The sequence below is a fragment of the Gobio gobio genome (assembly GCF_949357685.1).
Source record: "Gobio gobio genome assembly, chromosome: 4".
In the NCBI taxonomy this organism is placed as follows: domain Eukaryota; kingdom Metazoa; phylum Chordata; class Actinopteri; order Cypriniformes; family Gobionidae; genus Gobio; species Gobio gobio.
Genome location: NC_137100.1, coordinates 30,960,444 through 30,981,912, shown reverse-complemented (window position 1 = coordinate 30,981,912; position 21,469 = coordinate 30,960,444). Strand labels below are relative to the sequence as shown.

The following is a 21,469-nucleotide window of genomic DNA, read 5'->3' as shown; positions in this document are numbered from 1 at the left end:
TTTTTTTAAGAAGTCAATTCCACCATCCATTTCAGGATATTTGTTGATAATTGAATGGCCATGGACTATTTCCCCACCAAATGGAGGAAGCACTCACCACTAAGTAACCATATAGAGAAGGACAGTCTGTTTGGTTTCTTGTCCATGAAAGCAGATATGTCTGTGTTGCATGATAAGGATATATTAAACCATGGCAACATATTCCAGGAAAGAGTCCCAGCAACGAGACATTACTATCTTATTTTATGTGATGTTATAATGGAGTCACTGCTCAGTGTCTTAAAGGAACACTCCACTTTTTTTTTGAAAATAGGCTCATTTTCCAACTCCCCTAGGTTATACCGTTTTTGAATCCATTCAGCCGATCTCTGGGTTTGGCACTGGCGGTAGCACTTTTAACATAGCTTAGCATAGATGCAAAAAAAAAGACCAAAGTTTCGATATTTTTCCTATTTAAAACTGGACTCTTCTGTAGTTATATTTTGAACTAATAATCAAGGAACTGTGCTGCATTACCATGGGTGCAGCAGGTGCAATGATATTACGCAGCGCCTGAAAATAGTCCCCAGCACGCTTCCTGTGCAAGTAGGTTGTCACATTGGTTATGTTGACGGAAGATAGCCTATTTTCAGGTGCTGCGTAATATCATTGCACCTGCTGCACCCATGGTACGGCACAAAGTTCCTTGATTTATTACGCAGGAATGAGTGTAGTTCCTAGCCATATCGGCCTAGAAAATCACAACTTTTCATTTTCCGTCGGTCTTAGTACACAATGTAACTATAGAAGAGTCAAGTTTTAAATAGGAAAAATGTCAAAACTCTTTGGTCATTTTTTTTTGAGCGAGATGCTAACGGTCTAATCAGATTCAATGATCTATGCTAAGCTATGCTAAAAGTGCTACCGCCAGACCCGGAGATTCGAAAACGGTAAAACTCAACTGTTTAACTCTAGGGGAGTTGTAAAATTAGCCTATTTTCAAAAAAAGTGGAGTGTTCCTTTAAACAACTAAAAATTAAACTACAGGGATTTTTTTTTTGTCTGCACCACCAAGTCTGGACAGGCTTGACCTTTTTTTTATCTAAAGGCTTAAATGTGTTGAATGATTTTTATAAACAAAAAATATGTTAATTTACAAAACCACATTTGCTGTGTTTTCTCAGAAATTACCCGGAACAATTTGTCCCAGGAACTTTTTTCCCCCTGACCTGTTGCGGTCTGCATTTCCATCGCGGTCTAAAGTACCGTGAAGATTAGGCAAATTAGTTCGGTGACTTTCCAGTTCCTGCTGGATTTCATCCTCAAGCATATAAGCGTAATAAAGCCTGAACCTCGTCGTCAGTTCATCAGTCGTATTTTTTAAACTCCATTGTTGATTTGAATAGCACAACTCTTATTTCATGCCCCGCAACAGACTTTAAAAAATAGTGGTTGAAATAAAATGCTGCATGGAGTCAACCAATCAAAATGCTACATGAACTCAACCAATCAGCATGTTCAGCGCCCAATTCCCACCCTCGAAAGTTCCTGAACTTTGAACAAGTACTACCTAGTGATCATGGACTTTCTGAGGGGAGCCTCAAAGTCCCTATACTAGTTCCTGGGGAAAGTTGCTGCGGTGGAAACACTGCTATTTTTATTACTTTTATGAAATTTTTTTTTTACATTTAATGAATTCCTTTTTATTTATTATTTACTTTCGCTGATTGGATAGGAAGGAAAGCACTCATTTTAACGGGTAGTACAGTAGCAACTTGGACTGGGTAAACCCAGCCAGATCTGCCGGCGATTTGATTTCGCCCTGGAAACCTGTACATTCATTTATCCTGCTTCTGTCACACTTTTGCGGTAACCAATCACAGACTGGCTTATCCACATGGCGCGCTATTGGCAGGTTTAACACGATGACGGATAGATCGAAGCGATCGATGCCCGTTGATCGCGCCTCTTGTGATCAGATTGGTTGAAGGACTATCCAATTGCGTACAGAGTCATTTGAATTATGCTCGTTTATGCCTCTTGTGCAGTAGAAAATACCTAGCAGACTCCCCAGACGAATGTTCAATCTTAAATTGAGCTTGGTCTGGTGATAGCCAGACAAGTAGCAACTATGAAGAAGCTGAAATATAGATTAGCTTAGATTTTTTTTAAAACATTTTGTGTTACTAACTTTCATAGATTTTATGGCTACTATTCTTAAGAAGTAGAAAATAGTAAACATAAAGAATATATGTTAATAGGTATGTACAGCTTTTTCACAAAATATACCAACTGTAGAAATTCCATTCTCACTTTTAAAAAAAAGTGTGTGCTAGGTATGTATGCTGTATATTGATAGGTTAATTTAAGTCTTAACCCATTTGATGATTAAACAGGTGTACAGTACCCATCTCCACAAATCAATAGGAGACTGTTAAAAATGCATGATCACATAGATCAATAGCAGGAGATGAGAAGAGCCCTCATGTAGGAAGCATCATCAATACCCGAGACTTATCAGTTTAATTCAAGAACATGTATGAACACAAATCAAATAGGGTCACTCATTATATTCTCATTTACACAAAGCCTTATTGGCATTTCAAACGTAATACAGTGGTGCAAATGTTTTGCGACCTGGAAGTAAATGCTGTTTGCGAATGGTTATGGCTGGATAAGTCGGCGGCACAATTGTGATTTTTGATTATGTTATTTTATCTTATATGGTACAAGGCATACAAATAACCATTCAACTCTCAGCAAACCAGCACAAACTAACATAGACATGCCCACATTCACTCAGACTGAGGTATTGGTTTTCTTTGAATCAAGTGCATGAATACATGTGTGGGTGAATGCCGTCCGTGTTAGCGCTAGATGGTATGTGAATTCAGCTCCTTTGCTGATTCAGATGCTCTGAATGGCCGAGTTTGAGTGCTGTTTCATTGATGCACTACATTTCCTTTGGATACAGGGTCATTTCTGAAGATCATATCCTGTTTAGATTTGATTTCTGCAGTTAAAAACTGTACAGTATACAGTGTATTATCTAAAACCAAATAACAGAAAAGGAAGTTATAGCATTCTTAAACTGTCAAAAACAGGAAGATGAAAAACACAAAAATCTGTTTTGCAAGTTTTTAAAATGAAAAGAATCGCACTTGTACTTTGAGGCCACATTAATTTAGGTTTAGCAGATGGGTGCTCAGTCAGAAGAAGGCTAAACATTAGCTGCCTCCACAAATATCAATCTATCCTATAACACCGCTGCGCCATAATTATACGCTCTGAGTGAGCGCTGCACTATTTTTGGGGTGAGCTAATAAGTAGCACATTAGTAATGATCCATTTACTACCAGACAAGCAAATGTTACTGCGCTAATAGTCGTTAGCACGTAGCTGTAATGTCAAGTCGTTTTTAAATGTTGCTGCTTTATGTTCAGCATGAAGACAGGAATATGCAGAACAGGTATTTTTTATTGTCATCATCAGTTCTATGACGTCGAAACCAAAAATATGACTAAAAGAGGCAAAATGTATCAATACAAAAACACATGAAACTTATGAAAAATACTGCTGTTGAAATAAATAAATAAATGTTATAGCATTAATGAATAATACTATACATGCTGCCATGGCAATACCATGATATTTTTTGAAGTACTACTAAGCACTACTGTTCAAAATTGTTTCTCATTACCATGTTCATTCTAATATGCTGATTTGGTGCTCAAGAAACATTTCTTATTATTATCAATGTTGAAGACAGTTGTGCTGCTTAATATTTTTTTTCAAAAGAAGGTTCAAAAGAACAGCATTTATTTGAAATAGAAAATGTTGTAAAATAAACGTCTTTGCTGTCACTTTTGATCAATTTAATGCATCCTTTCTATGTATAGCGCAGTATTTTTGTGTTATTTAAAGGGGTACTTCAGCGCTGGGAAGATGAATGTGTATTTAAACTGGGTCATTTATGTAGTAGAAATGTGAAATTATTTTTGAATTTGGTGCCTTCTAGACTGAGAAAAGACACACAATGTATTTTCGTCTCATGTGGATGAAAGACAACAACTCCCAGAATTCACTTGCTTCGCTACCCAACGAGGCCACTCCCAAAGCCACGGCTACTGGATATCACTTGCCCACCATGACACTGCCCCCATCGTCGTTTTGATTTTCATAGTAATAAAATAATTTTGTTCAGTTAGAGAATAGATACTACAATTAAAAACTGAACATGTCTTTTCAATAAAGTGTGAGTGAGCCGAACGAAAGTCACGGCACAGACGTAGCAGGAGGTCTTTCACCACGCGTGTCCAGTCTGGCGCATTTTCAGATCATGCCTATGGAAGCTTAACTTTCATAGGAATTCATTGAAAAGTTGAAACATTCACTTTGCTCCGTACTGCTCCGTTATGAATGCCCGAGCCGAGCGGCAGCGGCTGTGCACATTTACATTCTGTGAGTGAGATCCCTCCCCTGTTGGCGGGTTGAAAACATGCGGAACTAGCTCCTGTAGTCTTTAGCCTCTGGCCAAAAAATCCTCCGATGACGCAAAATGATGATATTTGCGTCATCTGAGCATTTTTCCCAGAAATAAAATGCATAATTCTCTCGTCTCAGGGGGACATGAGGGGAGAAAGGACGATAATTTGAATATACTACCGGGTTTCTACTGATACAAAGCTTAATGCTAATTGCTGAAGTATCCCTTTAAAGGGCGCTTTAGTAATATGCGCCTATAGGCCGGTGCACAGCACGCGCACACTCTGCTGATTTGACACACAGGGACATGCAGCAGCACACTAACATTTTTAATTATTAAAAATAAAAATTCCTCTCTGGAGAAGTCGCCATGTAAATAGCGAATCCGCTGTGGTGCAAGGGCATCTGGCTTTTAAAGGGAATGGGAGATGAGGCTCTGATTGGTTTATTGCACGTTACACCAAAAACACACCCAGGACTCATTAAGAGACTAGGTACAACAATTTTGGACCATGCGCCTGGTGCGCCAACAGGTTTTTTCCATCGTTAAGTTAGCAAAAGTGGATTCGGACACGCCCTAAGTGCACCTGCGCATTGCGCTTCAGACCTTGTGCTCAGATCATTAAAAAAAGGCTCATGATGTGTTATTCCTTTCTGGGTATAACATGTTTCTCCTCTATTAGACCTGTCATGCCCTTTAAGACTGAATGTTGTGTGTGTGTAAGTGTGCGTGCAAGAGTGTTAGCCCACCAGGGTTGCTCCCTTATTCAACGTGTGACATTTGTCATTTTGACATGTGGTGATGCCCGTTGGAATTGTGCCATTTTTACCTTCTAGAAGATCTTCATATCCTGCTGACCCTCTTCTGCCACCCTGTAAGACACAAACACACTGCAACAGTTAGGCTCCGTCCCTATTGTATTCACTCTTCCCCTGGGTTTCTGCACAGAAACATATAGACTGAGAGGTTATGGTAATCCCAAGTTACAGGGACCAGTTGCCTTTTCAAGGTTAGTCTGTGAAGCTGGGCATGTCACATTTGCTCAGGCAAGTGTCTGGCTTTATTGATGGCAGGCTGTGGAAACACACTGGAGAGAGAGAGTGAGAGACCGAGCAAGGCTAATGCAAGAAAAAGTGCAGTCTTCAATTCAGGGTCTCGATAACCATCCTTGGTTTCTTTTCATTTGCATTAACCTTAAAAGAATGCATAATAATTAACAATTAAACAAGCTGCTATTCACACATGACATTATCTCTGAGATTTTCTGTGACCATGAAATTAACTTTAACTACTAGCTTTTTTTGTCTTTAATTTTTTTTTTTTCAATTCATGGGTCTCTGAAAGGATGTGATGATAATACTGCTTCAAATCATTCTAATCTCTCAAATGCATCTATTCTGTTTTTTTTATTTTTACGAGCACACATTGTTCAGTTTGGATCAATGAAACCACTGCGCATATTAAACCAGAGGAGTCATGGATACATTAAGGAAATAATGTCTGAAGAGTTGTTAACAGCAGTTAGTTATTTCACCCTTCACCCAGTTTCTAGGAAGCTCATTTTAGGTGATTAATCAATTCAGAGAGCATAGAATTGTAATTAGGGATCTCTTTTGTTTTAAGAGGATGACCTTGTGAAGAAAGTTTACAGGCAAACCAGTCTCAGGGGACGGTATTAGACTTCACAGTCTAATCTTGAGCAAACTAAATCATGGCGTGTATTTTAGAAAGGTTTGTGTATGTGTAAGTGTGTGTGTTTTTTAAGGCTTTCAAATTTATTTAAATAATATCAAAATGTGTTTTAATTAAATGTGTAAATTAATGTGTGCATCAATTTTATGCCAATTAATAAACTTAATAAATTAAATTAGTCACATAAAAATAATTCCTGACTTTTTTTTTTTTTTATGGAAGCTTGTTTCTTATGGAAGGTAATTGTGACTTTTTATCTTACAATTCTAACTTTTTTCCCCTCAGAATTGCGTGATATAAAGTCAAATTTGCGAGTTCAAGTTCAACTTTTAAGGTCTCTAAAACTTGAACTTGTTTTAACCCCCCTCCACCCCCCCGCCCGTTCCATTGACCTGCGTTTCACGTTTTTAACTGCTAAAACGTATGTGAAAAACTCCTTATGTTGAGATATATATATATTATGAGATATGTATATATATATATATATTATATTGATATATTCGTATACATAAGACATCTTTTATTCAGTATTTACATATGTATTGAAATTGGTTTGAGTGTTTTGCATTTGAATGATACAGCCTTTTTGAATGCTGTTACATGATTTGTTTTGAGATTGTATGGGATTGTTCTGTAGGGACATACGATATTATTGTTTTGTTGTTTGTATTAAAAAAGCACTTTAAAAGTCTTAAATTTGATTTTAAAAACTCTGCAGATATCCTGTTGGCTAAATACGTCCCTGATACGTTCTTTCTAAAGGGGCCCTAAAGTTTGTAGCACATTATCATCACATTAGCCACGTTTCCATTAGGAATTGAAATTACGAATTGAAAATACGCCCAATGGAAACACGCCAGTTTCGCAAAAAAATCCCATATATCGCAAAAAGGCTTTTAAGCTTGCATGAGGTGATTTTTCAGGCAATTCGAAAAAGGAATATTTTGCAAAACTGCAATGGAAACCCATTTACAGGTCACCTGGCATATAAAAGGAAATTGTTCTTGAAACTTTGTCTTTTGTCTTGGACCGAAGACGAGACAGATTTCTTGATTATACTGGAATAGCCTGATTCTAAACAAAGAAATGCCACAATTTTTCAAGACCTTGAAGCAGATATGAGGGAGAAAAACCCAGAAACACCTCATGGCCGCTCTCAAGTATAAGGGACTTTCCTTGCTATTAATGCTTGGATGACATGCCTATGTTTCCTTCAATTAAAGATAATGGCTAGTGCAGTGGCTGCGATATACTGAAACCTTCGAACATCCGCCGCCATGATTTTAGGAACGACTTGTTGTGAGTGGAAAAAATTAAGTTTTAGTCGCATAACATCAGTTAATGGAAACACTGTCATTTATTTAGAAAATATCGCAAACGTTTTGTGCAAATCTGTAATGGAAACATATTGACGTAAAAAAGAACAGCGTGTTATTTGAGTCTTTTCAGGATGTAAGCATATTCTTTTCCTCATCTATTAGCACTGTCCATTTTCTTCAACATTGTACGTGTCTGATGTTGATAGTAGGACTTTTCCTTTCTGAGATCTTCGATTGATGAGTGCTAAGATAAGTATTGAGAGAGAGATGGAGAGACAGACAGACAGATGCAGAGACAAAGACGGAGACCGGGAGAGTTTGGCAGGCCTGTTTGTTTGCCCTTGCCCGAGCCAAGCCTGGTGTTTACAGCCACTGCTGATCCACTCCACAGCACTGCATAGATGAGCGATATGAGACTCATTAGCCCTGATTGCATTTATCCACTTCTGTGCTCCATTGGCCGGTGACAGCTGGGGCTGGTGATTGATAGAAATACAACAGGGGTCAAAAGCAGAGAAATTAGATCCTGTTGAGTGAAGGATTTAAGTATTTTGTCAGTATATTGTGTGGCTGCTCAACTGTGTTTGTTAGCAGAATCTTGTGTGTAATGCTTCTTAAAGTAGTCCTTAAAGTCAACATGAAATCAAAATTCCCCCTAGTGCCTAGTGCTTAGCACTTGTTGCTGTGCATAATTCACAAGTGCTTGTTATTCCGAAGAAGGAAAACATTTGTAATCTTTCATCAAAATGTATGAACACTTATTTTCCTCTTTGAATATACGGTTTAATTTGTAAATCCTTGTCACATAATACAGAGGTGAAATGGGTTGTGAATGTTGTTTCACACAAAGACTCTAAAGACAAGTGGGTGAATTCACTAAATTGCTGTTTGTTTATTTTCTGTTGATCATAACAACAGTTATTTTTTTAAAGTCCTGATTTGCTAATAGTTTGTGTGTATACACTACCAATCGAAAGTTGGTACATTAATAAAAAAAAGCATTAAATTGATCAAAAGTTACATTAAAGACATTTATAATGTCACAAAAGATTTCTATTTAAAATAAATGCTGTTCTATTGAATTTTCTATTCATCAAAGAATTAATATTATGCTTTTCACAAAATTATTAAGCAGCACATAATAAGCAGCACATAATTAATAGTTATTGAGCATATTAAAATGATGATTTCTGAAGGATTATGTGGCCTTGAAGACTGGAGTAATGATGCTGAAAATTCAGCTGTGCCATCACAGGAATAAATTACATTTTAAAATGTATTAATAATTATAGCAAACAGTTATTTGAAATTGTAATGATATTTCACAATATTGCTGCACATAAATAAATGCAGCCTTGGTGAGCACTGAGCATATGAGATTTCTTTCAAAAACATAAAAAAAAAAAATTCATACCTACCCCAAACTTTTGACCTATGAATAGGGCACTCCAGACTAACTCATATGTTTCTGTTAATGGGTGAAGATCCTCCTTTATGCCCCTCGTGGCAGAATCCATTACCACTGGTGGACATATTTTGATGGACTGTGATAGATTGAACTCTGTTAGAATTATTTATTTTACAGTTGACTCTTACGTAAAGATTTTTAATGAAGTTCCTCTCTTCGTTCTTTTTTAATCTCTTTCTCGCCATGAATATATCCGGAGTAGCTGGCATGGCGTTAAACTATAAACAAACCGACAAACAAACCCCAAACTTTTGAACTATAGTGTAGGCTGCATTGTGTTGTTTAATTTAACTGCTAATCTTAATGCTTTTTTAAGTCGTTGTGCAAAATTAATCTCTAACAACATCTTCTCCTGACAAAAGTAATCCTGTATGAAACTCAATTAAAACTCAGGATGTGTATTGCATTATCTTGCAAACGCTGCTGCAATACCTCATGGCTTTCAACCATCTTGACGAGGCTCTGTATTCAAGCTCCGGGCTGGAAACACATCCTTTCATGTCAGTCTGGATCAGTCATCGCTGCATGTGGAACCTCGGTTGAATGTTGTTATGTCAGGCTGAATGTAAAGGGCAAGTGACAGAGCCGTGGTAAAGAGCTCTAAGGCAGCAGTCTGCGCTTTTATCAGGGATGGAGACCCAGAAACATAAGCGTGGAAGGAGAAAAGAACTGCACTCTGCTCGCTGCTATTAATTATGGAGCAGACAGCGATGGTGTGCACAGACAGACTGTGTTTTATGCAGGTAGAATGAGTTGTCAGTCTCGGGGCGGCACATTACCGAAACCCTGGGCAGTACTGGCAATTCCCAAGATTTTATAAAAAAGCACTTTCCATTGACTTTAACAAGGAGGTTATATAGCAAGTTGAAAATTGCTGCTGAGGTGCAAAGTATCAGGACTGCATGATCAGGGTTCACCAAGGGCAATGTGACTGATGCTTATGGGATGGCTTTCATTGCTCTGTCTCACCTTGTGCTCTCTCTGGCACATTCTCTCATTTTACCTTTAACGAGAGTCTGTGCACTTCTGAAAGTACATGCCGGTCTTCAACACGATAGCCTCCTATTTGACATCTGCTACCTTTTTAACTTTGATCATGTAGGTCACCTGAGTCTGACCCAAGACAATTGTAGTAATTTTTCCTGAGAGAAGCACCCTTTATATCCCAGCAGGCTTTTTTCTTTCTCACCCCGTGTTGACTGGAGAAATCAGCTCTGTTCCAGAATCCATTGAGCAGCTGTCTTTTAAGGCAGCATCCTAATGGTCATGGATCATAATTTGGATCGCTACATAGGCAGGGGCTCCACGCGCCATTCAGTAGCACTTACTGTTGACATGACAGTTGATTTCGTGCTATGCAAGAGCGTTGGCACATAAATTAACATGACACGCACACAATTTAATATGATGGTTGTTTATATGATTATAAGTAGGGATGAACACTATATTGAGAGTCATACTGGTGTCGGCAATAAATGTTTTTTTTTATAGCCAAATTATTAAGGGACCACACATTATTTCTAATTGGCCTCTGTGTTAACACACACACACACACACACACACACACACACACACACACACACACACACACACACACACACACACACACACACACACACACACACACACACACACACACACACACACACACACACACACACACACACACACACACACTTCTATTCTTGGTTCTCTATCTTTGTAGGGACTCTCCATAGACGGTATAAATGGCCATAAATGTTTTTTATACTGTACAAACTGTATATTCTATCCCCTTAGAAAAACATGAACACACCCACACTACGGTGCATGCACACACACATATGTATACTCAGAACCTGCAAGATTCATTTGAATGAATTTAAAATTAGTTTTCCGCTGTATCTGATGCTTGTTTCCATTTGAAACGCATAGATATGACCAGCCTCAAAATATCTAATATTGGGCAATATATCGATTACTGGCTTCAAAATATAAATATTTATTGGTTATCATATAGTCCAAAATTTCCATATCAGTTATGAATTGTAATTATATATGCAATCAACATTTCTTTCTTTTCGTCTGCCATATTGGATAGTTTTTACTGATCTTCTCAAAGTGAATTCTGGGGTAGCATTCTGCACAAATTCTTTAGAATTTGGATAAAGCGTTGTGAGCTCTGATGTCTTCAAATACGGCCTCTGTGGGCAGCTTTGGAGCAGAGCAAGTGTATGTTCAGTGAGTCTCCCTGTTTCTTTCTGGTCAAGATCTGGCACTTAAAATGTATCTCTCACATTGGTGGCCTGTGGCCATCTCCTTTCGATCTTCGTCTTGAAATATTTCCTTTCTGTCCAACCACGGGCTAAAATAGCCACAGCGTGTCATCATGATGTATGCTGGTGCTAATTCACAGCAATTAAAACATTTCAAGTAGAGCGATTTCACACAGGCAGATTTCTGAGGCCTAAGCTTGCGGTATTTTCTTAACTACCCCCCCTCCGGGACGTGCTGAAATACTAGCGGCCTAGGTAATGATGTTGCCAGAGCAGATTACACCAGGCTTTGCTTGGAGTGTCTCTGTGAGCATCTCTTTGAAGGTTGTAATCCGTGGATTTGGGCACGGATGTGGGAGATGAACGGAGAGAACGTAAATCGAACTCTGAGAAGAGCATCTACCAGGTCAACCTGCCTTGAGAGCTTAGTTTGGGAGATGCCAACATCACTTGGAGAAAGAGTGACAGCTTGCTACCCACAAATGTGCATATCTGTTTGATGCAATTTATAAACCTGATTGCCTAAAGGCTGAAACAAAAAGAACAGTTTTGAAAGCACTTTATATAAAAAAGGAGGGCTGGTGTTATTTTATGGCAAAGGGAGCTGCAGAGTGTTTGTTGCTTCTGTCAAAACTTTCTATATTTGATCTAGAATCCATGAGCTGCAGGTTGAATTGTTCTTGTAAGGTAATTCCTGTACACAGTGCACTATGTTAAATATGCAATATTTTGATAAACTGTTTCTGATTTAAACAGCAGCCCCATCCAGTAAAATATTTTTTTTGCTTTTAATATAGATAGGAAATCATGATGTCATGGTTCTTTTACAATACCGTAAAAGATTATTAAAAAAAATACAATATCGTACTTTTTGCCTGCAACTCCTCTATAATTCAAAAATGTGTGATCAGCAACATTGAAACAAATTGAGAATAGAATTCCAAATTAGGGGTTTTCCCAATTTATACCACAATAAATATACACTCACCTAAAGGATTATTAGGAACACCATACTAATACTGTGTTTGACCCCCTTTCGACTTCAGAACTGCCTTAATTCTACGTGGCATTGATTCAACAAGGTGCTGAAAGCATTCTTTAGAAATGTTGGCCCATATTGATAGAATAGCATCTTGCAGTTGATGGAGATTTGTGGGATGCACATCCAGGGCACGAAGCTCCCGTTCCACCACATCATAAAGATGCTCTATTGGGTTGAGATCTGGTGACTGTGGGGGCCATTTTAGTACAGTGAACTCATTGTCATGTTCAAGAAACCAATTTGAAATGATTCGAGCTTTGTGACATGGTGCATTATCCTGCTGGAAGTAGCCATCAAAGGATGGATACATGGTGGTCATAAAGGGATGGACATGGTCAGAAACAATGCTCAGGTTGGCCGTGGCATTTAAACGATGCCCAATTGGCACTAAGGGGCCTAAAGAGTGCCAAGAAAACATCCCCCACACCATTACACCACCACCACCAGCCTGCACAGTGGTAACAAGGCATGATGGATCCATGTTCTCATTCTGTTTACGCCAAATTCTGACTCTACCATCTGAATGTCTCAACAGAAATCGAGACTCATCAGACCAGGCAACATTTTTCCAGTCTTCAACTGTCCAATTTTGGTGAGCTCGTGCAAATTGTAGCCTCTTTTTCCTATTTGTAGTGGAGATGAGTGGTACCCGGTGGGGTCTTCTGCTGTTGTAGCCCATCCGTCTCAAGGTTGTGCGTGTTGTGGCTTCACAAATGCTTTGCTGCATACCTCGGTTGTAACGAGTGTTTATTTCAGTCAAAGTTGCTCTTCTATCAGCTTGAATCAGTCGGCCCATTCTCCTCTGACCTCTAGCATCAACAAGGCATTTTCGCCCACAGGACTGCCGCATACTGGATGTTTTTCCCTTTTCACACCATTCTTTGTAAACCCTAGAAATGGTTGTGCGTGAAAATCCCAGTAACTGAGCAGATTGTGAAATACTCAGACCGGCCCAACAACCATGCCACTCTCAAAATTGCTTAAATCACCTTTCTTTCCCATTCTGACATTCAGTTTGGAGTTCAGGAGATTGTCTTGACCAGGACCACACCCCTAAATGCATTGAAGCAACTGCCATGTGATTGGTTGATTAGATAATTGCATTAATGAGAAATTGAACAGGTGTTCCTAATAATCCTTTAGGTGAGTGTACATGCATTCATCAGCTCTACTGTAAAATAGCTCTGACTTCAGTCACTCCATATGTGACTGTAGCTAAAAAGGGGCATGTGCCACCTTTTATTCTGTCAATTGCACTTGGAACATCTTTACATACTGCTCTTTGCATAAATAAGTCATATTCTCTTTCTGTATATGCTTTTCCACTCTTGTTCCTTCATTACACATGCACATCGTCTCTCCCATATGTTCCCTTAAAACACTACCTCCCCATCTAGTCTCTGTACTCTTGCTAAAAGCAACATAGGCAGTACTGCGGATTCAGGGGTTGGATCACTTTCCCTCTGGAGATATGATCTGATGGTAATTTTATGATGCACATGTCACAAGTCATCTCTTCATCATAGCATTCCAGCATGATGAAAACTGACGGAAGAGCTTCTGCCTTGATATGCTACTCAAGAGATGAAGGAAATTAACACACCAAAACTGTATAACCTTTGGGAGAAGAATGACGTAGCTGCACATATATAGTAGCTTGTCTATGTGTGAGTGGTGTGTGAATGAGTGCGCCTGCTAACAGCTCGGTTTCTTCTGGATTCGTTCCCAGTGTGCTTGTCCTAAGCAGGCATTTGAGGATTTTTTAAGAACTCCACAAGCTTTCCATAAAACTCCCATGCTGCAAGGACACACTCCCGCCATGCTACCCTGATAGCACAAATCCACCCTTATGTCTGCAGAGATACCCTCGACTGATGTAGTGAAGCTTTTGGGAGAAACGGTAATGGTTGTAGGCATATGTGCGGGGAGTTTGGTGAATGGTGTGGTAAATTGCTTAAATACCCTTCAGTTTTGCGAGGGAGAGACCAGGTGTGACTGAGAATGACCATGAACCTGTACATTTAAAATGAGTTTAGTTTAATTAATAATGTTTATATTTTAATATAAATACTTTATAGTGACATTTAAATAAAATACAATTTGAATAAAACATTTTTATTGAAAATTAAATGTATGATAAGTTTATTCTCAGTGATATTGAATCATATTCACTTGTAAAGACCCTTTTTTAAAGTCCCCATGAAGTTTTTTGGCTTTTAGTATGAATATGTTAGCTTTACTTTTATATATAAGCTAGTGTGCTCCAAAACAGCATTTAGAAGACACAAGAGTTCAAAACGTACAGTTTCTCACTTCCGCCAATATGGATCAATGCTTTTGATGGCATCACTCTGCGCTTCATCTTCTCATTAGATTTTCTGTCCAACCAAAGCTCTTTAGAATCTAAAGCGTCCCGCCCCCTAAATTATAAATAAATAGATGCTGAAGCTGTGGCTAAACAAGCTGTCACATGTTCACACTTTCGACTATTTTCTACATGGTGAATGGCACATAGCACACTAGTGGATAGGGAATGATTCAGACAGTGTAAATATGCTTTTCAGTTTAGGAGGAAATTGCGGCTTTATCGAGCTTAATGGCTTTGGCTGAACTGTGATTATAAATGGCTATTGGCTATTTTAAAAAAGGGGAGGAGCTGTTCGATACACACAGTTAAAAAGGGTATCAAAATTGTACCTTTAGGGGTACCACTTTTTACCACAAAAAGGTTCATAGTTGTACCTTAAGGTACGCATTTGTTCTCTAAAGTACTAATATGCACCTTTTAGGAGTAAAAAAGTACAAAGATGTCCATTTAAGGGTACTTCCTCAGTGGCAAGCTGTTGGACCCCGAAAGGTATCTTTTTCTCTGTGTGTATGTCCCGCCCTGTCCTCCTGTTTCAGTGGAAATTACATGAACACATTCAATAATGCTGCATTTTTCAAAGCACTTCAGTGGGCCTTTAATATTTTTTTTCCCAATTTCCTCAAGTGTTCATGGACCAGCTTTGTTCAATATGGGGGACAGCTTATGTATGGTGCTTCATAAGAACAGTTGTGGTATCTACTTATACAAATCTACAATATAGGTTCTGACACAAAGGTAAAAAGATATTTGCTGAAAGGCCGTAGAACAAGCAAACTCTTCAGACTACAGAATTGTTTTATGAATGCGTGCCTGTGTGTTGGAGCAAACATACTGTAAAAGCAATCTGACCTCAATATCTCTGCCCCTTATGTGTAGAAACAATAACAGTGGGGAATATGAGGGCTCTACATATGTGAGAGAGAGACATCATTAATTATTGATTCCCGTCACTGCTGGAGAGGTAACGTGACTGCAAGAAAAAAGCAATATTAATTTTAATGCTCCTCAATCTGAAGCTTAGATTGAAAGACGGGAACCTGTATTGAGCGGGAGTAAACTTTGTTGTGTGGGGAATATTGACATGAAATGTAATAAAAGGGTTTGTGATTTATTACTCGTCTGGTCCATTGCGAATCATCTTTTGTGGCCTATGCAGTGGCAAAAAGGTAGAAGACACACAGAGAAATTAACAGTCTCTGCGTTCTCCAAAAACACTTGCTTTTCTCTTGTTTCCTTTTAATTGCCCGTTTTTAACTGTTTTACTTCAAGGATTCCTCATAGTCATTTAAATACTAGAAATTACAAACAGTGAGATGCCAGTAATAACAGGTGTTGAAGCAGAATTTGTGCTCTGTGAGAACATCAAGAACGGGATGTACTCTAGAAGGACAGAATTACTTACAATTAGAGTTACAAATATTTGCATCCACATGCTAGCCACTCCTCATGTAAATAAGCTTAATGTTCTTCTGGTGATATAAACATGCATTCAGTGAAAACATTTTTATGAATGAAAACATAAAACACTGTTAAGTTTCACATGAGGAACATCAAAATACAAAAGCAACCCTCCTTAATTGATGCAATAGCTATGCTAATCTCAAGCTGAAGACATTTTGCAATGGATAAATATAAATATTCACAAAAAATGTATCATGCCTGCTGATTGCGTTATTGATTTGGACATGATGTCTGCATTGGTTTAAAAAAGGAACTGATTAAAAAAATTATGACATAATTTACTAACTCATTCTAAACCTGTATGACTTTTTTTCTTGTGTGGCACATACCAGACGATATTTGGAAGAATTTTTTTAGTTATCATTGACTTGGTACTGACCAAAACAAAAAGAAAAAAAGACTGAAACATTTCTTAAACTATCACTTTTTAAGAAAATCATACAGGCTTGGAACAATGTGTGAGTGTTTATTTTTTTGGATGGATTCTTGTTACTGGTTACCGTGAGGCGTAGTAGTGCAACTTTCTTTTTTTCTTTCTTTTTTTAATAAGCCATAGTCTTTAAAGTCATCATTAAACAGAAGTGTGCTAGTTAGTTCTTCCCTATGGTGATGTGTATCTAAGTGATTTTGTCCATTGGGAATTGATTGGATCGTTGGATCATTGTGGTTTGCTATTGCTGAGATCTCATGTGAGTGACAGGTTGATCCCGCCCTCGCGACACATCATTAGAGAAGAAATGTCGCTGCAAGAGTGAGGGGAGTTTGAAAAATAATGCATGGATAAATCATAGGGGTGTAACGGTACACAAAACTGACGGTTCGGTACGTACCTTGGTTTTGAAGTCACGGTTCGGTACGGATTCGGTACAGCCGTTTTACAAAATTGCTTTTTGTTAATTTTTAGTCAACAGTGGTTTAATGACAAAAAATTGTGTCTGTCCTTAAATGAATTCAGTTATAACTAAAAGTTTCTTAAAGATAATGAATGCTGTAAACTATTTAGGGAGCCCTTACTTACATATTGCTATTAAAGATTAACAACAGATCCCAAACTATTGGCCTAAATTAATTTGCTATTTATTTTTAGATATAATAATCAACACTCATAAGCTTCACATAAGGCAGTTTTTGCATTAACTTCTAAATCGAATTATTATTATTATTATTATTATTCGTTGTTGAAATATAATCATTTAGTGGCTGTAATTTTCATGACAGGTTTATTTAAACATACATTAAATAAACAAGACATCACTAACAGGCTAAGTAGTATATAATGAATATATATAGGCTAATATAATGAATATATAGGCTAATATAGTGCATGTATTCAGTGAAAGAGTTGATTTCTCTAGTGAGCTAACAGCTGTGGACACTGAATGACTTCTGAGGTAAACGTGATTCTACATGACATTGTTTACAAGCTGTTTTATTGTCTTTCCGCGGTTGAAACACTGATGGAGCGGTTACACGACATATGATACATTTCAGTAAGTTGTAATGTATCCTCAACGTACCTTAAGAGATTAAGTGTTTATTCTTTAGGAAGAGATGATCGCATTCACTAAAACGCTGCGCGCTTCCGCTTGAAGTTGAACTGATACGTCTATCAGTCACGTCACATTAAAGAGTGTTAAAACGGCATTTATCGTTTGAATTTTGTGATAAAATGGACTGAATACTCAATATGTTCGTGTGGGAACTCGGATTGAAGTGTGTTCCGCACTTTAAACAAGCCGACTGTTAACTGTTAAAGATTACATTCATAACCGTTAGGTACACGCGTGCACCGAACCGAAAGCCCTGTACCGAAACGGTTCAATACGAATATGTGTACCGTTACACCCCTAATAAATTATTTATAATAAATACAGCAATATTCCATAAAAAATAAGAATTGTCTATTTTGATTTCATAGAGACTTTAATCCTAATTTGTAAGGAATGTTTGTTGAATAGAATGACGCTGGTTGAAGATAAATACACAAGCCTTGTTTTACTTGTTTAAGCTGTTTGTGGGTGGTTAAACTTGAGCTGTTCATTGAATTCACCGTCAGTGTACAGGTGTAATGTCTGAACCCTAGTATACTGCTGCTTTCAAAGCACAAGGATATCCTTGGCTTGGTTTGTCAAGACAAGAGGACGTATACTTTGACACACCTACATTGCATCAGCCCATGTAACAGTCAAACAACATGACAATACCTCTGCTTCTGATTGACATGAGGGGTAATCAACCTGTCCACTTCTGACTGGACCAGTGGTAGAGTTTCTATTTGACAGGAATGCTTGTTTGAGAAAGTACATTTTGAACGTACTCTGTATAATTTTCAGTGTTTTGTTTTTTATAATTTTGCACCCTAGATGCACTAATATATTTAAGCAGTTTTGAGGCAGTTGTTATAAATGCTACGTTTTAGCCCAGGGTGGACATTGTTGCAGTTCATATGGTACCAAATGGTGTGGGTCCATCCACCATATTTCACTCAGTAATTTTATTCGCACTGTAAGTGATTGCGCGTGAAGCCCATCAGTGGGATGTGCTCTGCTGTCTTAGCTAACAGATGAAGAGTCCATATTGGCGTCATACCTCTGAGAGTCCATCAGCTTAATAAAAGTGTCAAGGTGGTTGATTTGTTATGTCTGTTAATAACAGAAGCAAGGGTTTGACGGGAAAGAGATTAAACAGACGGCTAGAACTGACATACAGGCGCTGTCATTTGTCTTCACTCATCCAGCTTGCCTGCCTTATACATTTCTTCTCATTTTCTCTGTATGTCACAGACAAACTCAAATCTCCAGAGATATTTACACTGCAGAGCTGCTCCTGAGCTTTGAGGATGGGCATTAGGGCTGCTCGATTATGGAAAAAATCATAATCACGATTATTTTGGTCAATATTGAAATCACGATTATGTAACACGATTATTTCACATGACTTTGGGAATGTTTTGTATTTATTAAAAGTACACCTTTCAACAATTCAATTGAAATTGTAACATTTGTTGTACTTTTTGAACTATTAAAATAAATAATATAACATATATTCGAATCAAAGTATAAAAGTATTCACGTAAAAATGATAACCACAAATAAATAAGATCAACAATATGGTTCGGCTAGATATGCTTTTCATGTACGTCTAACATTAGTTTTCAGGTACAGAAATGTATCAAATGTAAAATAACATTGCATATTTGAGTGCATAAATTAAAGATTAATCCTATTAAATTTACAAAAGCTATTCAATCAAGAGCGGTGAGTGATGTCCTTGTCTTTTGTTGTTTGACATTAAACAGACAGCAGTAAAGGATACTGCCCCTTTAAGACCTCGCGTCTTCTTTATCGACTGTATAAAGTTCACTTAAGGCATATACAGACTATGTCTGCTAAGATACTCATCAAGATGGACATGTTGACATACGTTTTGTGTGAGTTTGTCCGTTTAAGAGCAAGACTTGAAAGAGAACTCAATATTTGCGCGCTGAGAGACGTGTGCGCGCTCTCGGATGAACGCACAGAGACACATTTTCTCACAGCGCGCGCGGCTTCTCATTCTAAACCTAAACCCAAAAGCACTAAACCCGGGTGATGACGGTGAAAACGACTGGTCATATTCGAAAATATGGCAGCACTCGCAATCTCGCATGCATTGAACAAAGTTTACAAAGAGAGAATTATTTGAAAAATATGAAGGAAAAAAAGGACGTTTACACGGCACCCCTGCTCTTGTCAGTTTTTGTTTCTTTATTAGATTGTCATAGGTCACTCTGTTTAATTTTCAAGTGGTTAAACAAATTCGTGGTGTTGCCTTGCGTTGCAGCCACTACCATGTAGCAAATCTTGCACGAAACATATTTCTGCTATCGTCTGATTCCTCGAAGCCAAAATGTTCCCAGACAACGGAGTTGGTTTTGCCTTTTTTGCTCACCAAACGCTGCTGTAACTGCCCTCCTTCTGCCATCTTTACTCGCGCCGAGTTTTTATAATTTTTGCATTTGGTATTTAGTATCTTTATCATCCAATTTTACTTTTAAAGACAGAAAAATATTCATATAAGTATACCAGTAAATGCATTAAATACAATAACTATTCACAATCTAGTTTTGAGTCATTTCTTCACTTTGAACTATTATTTGTTGGTTTACATGAAGAATTTACATGGTTGAACCACCTTATGAATATCAGTTGTGCCACCTGACAACATTAATAATGGCAGGGAATATGCTAAATACTGGATTTCCCCCATTTCAATTACGTATAAAAAATAAAATACAAATGTTTTAGTCAACAGTCTCTATTGAAGTAAAAGTAGTAAACTGATCAAAAGCAGAAAACATCAGATTCGTTACATTGCAATAGATAGGTTAACAGGTTAAATACACTGTCATTGATTGTGATGAATAACAAGTCATGTTTTATAATAATACAATAAGAATCATCAGTGTAAGTCAGTTGAGGAATTAAAATTCAGTTATCAAAAACGAATTCATCAAAATGCTGAAAGCATTAAATGCATAGCAATTTTAATGGAACACTACATAATAACAGGTAAACAAGATTCATCACCTCTCTTTTCTTTTTGCAAGATATGCTTTTCTTGCAGCTGGGTCATTTTTAATGTGCTCCCTGCCGTGCTGAGTTCTCTTTCACTACCATGTACTAACATTTAAATTAATCATTTGATACAATGCACTTATTGTGTACATATACCTGTTTTACCCATACCGCCAAATGTGTTCTAACCTTACCCGGATAGCAGCACAAGTGTGCTGCAAAACAACATGAACAATTTTTTATTTTATTTTATTTGAGTACACAGTAGTTCAAGACACCTCATATTAAGTGTGACAGATTTGTCTTTACTTGATATGACAGTGGCATCTAAAATTATTCAAACATTTGAAAATGTAAAACATCTTGATCTGACTTCCTGTTTGCACCTGACATTTGCAACTAATATTACACTGAGCAGGTTTCTACTTGGATGCTTGTATTAATGTTTGCCTATGCTAGCAAGTTCATACGTAGAATTTTTAAATGCAATAAAGAATGATAAAATAGCATTTTCCTAGTTTTATATTGGTTGTACCCACTGATCTATCTATATATATATATATATATATATATATATATATATATATATATATATATAGATCAGTGATTGTACCACCTAACATGGAAAGTGTTTCAACCTACCCATACTTGAAATCAGCTATTTTTGTCAGTATTTGAGAGAGATCTACAAACCCATTAGGCTCTCTGATGATGGAGCCATAGGAAACCACGGCTCATTAAGGCAGATTGCAGATGTCATTTTGCTGCTTCCTCCCTGGCCTTGTATTGAAGGATTGCAATGAAATTAATTTTGCATAGAGTCTAGGTTTTTGAATCAAAGCC

At 37.6% G+C, this 21,469-nt stretch overlaps 1 protein-coding gene across 1 annotated transcript in view; it reads left to right on the top strand.

The window, feature by feature from the left end:
• The window catches only part of tmem8b (transmembrane protein 8B), a 196,055-nt gene that overhangs the window by 32,504 nt on the left and 142,082 nt on the right, over nt 1-21,469 (top strand). The gene's annotated exons all lie outside the window — the stretch shown is intronic.